The sequence below is a fragment of the Lottia gigantea genome (assembly GCF_000327385.1).
Source record: "Lottia gigantea unplaced genomic scaffold LOTGIsca_291, whole genome shotgun sequence".
Lineage (NCBI taxonomy): Eukaryota > Metazoa > Mollusca > Gastropoda > Lottiidae > Lottia > Lottia gigantea.
The window spans coordinates 126,647-127,409 of NW_008708949.1; positions in this window are offsets into that span (position 1 = coordinate 126,647).

Consider the following 763-nt stretch of genomic DNA (forward strand, 5'->3'; position numbering starts at 1 on the left):
TTTCTTCCCCAAATGCTTGAAAACTTCCTACTTTCCTACCTTCCTTCCTACCTACCTACCTACCTACCTACCTACCATTTATTTCGAAAAGCCTTCTCCTCATGGTAACACTTGTTTGTTGTTTTTGGATTCTGAAGACCAGGTACAAGAGAGTTCAGAAGCAGTTGTATCTCGCAACTGAACCCTCTGGTCCCAACCTTCCAAAATCCTTCCAAATCTTCTTCTGTCAAAGTGGTATTGTTGATGTTGTAGGTTGGGGGAGCGTGGAGAGGTTTTGAACGCGTCATTCACAACACATAGATAAAATATATATTATTCTATATTCTCAGATTAATGGTACATAATAGAGAGTTCACAAATTCACAAAGTTCACAAAATATACATTCATATCTATCACAATTTAAGACCACGACGTATGAACGACGGTGAAAAATTATTTCCAGTCCACACCTTGCAACCATGCGTTCACTAATAATGTACCCCGTGCGCTTGTCCATTTCCGGTAGACTCTATTAATAAGACACTAAGAGAACACGGCTCGATTATCAAGACACTCAAAGAGCACAGCCTAAATAATTCGTCTGCTTAGTTGCATTTTGAACTCTACAGATGTAGCTGAAAAAAGTCAAGTGTTGTTCTACCTATCTACCTTCTTACCATTTATTTCGAAACGTTTACTCACTTTGTTGATTCTACAGCCAAAAAGTTGGATGTTCACAGGAATGAAGCTGTTTTATCTGGCTACATACCTGTGAACTCCAAC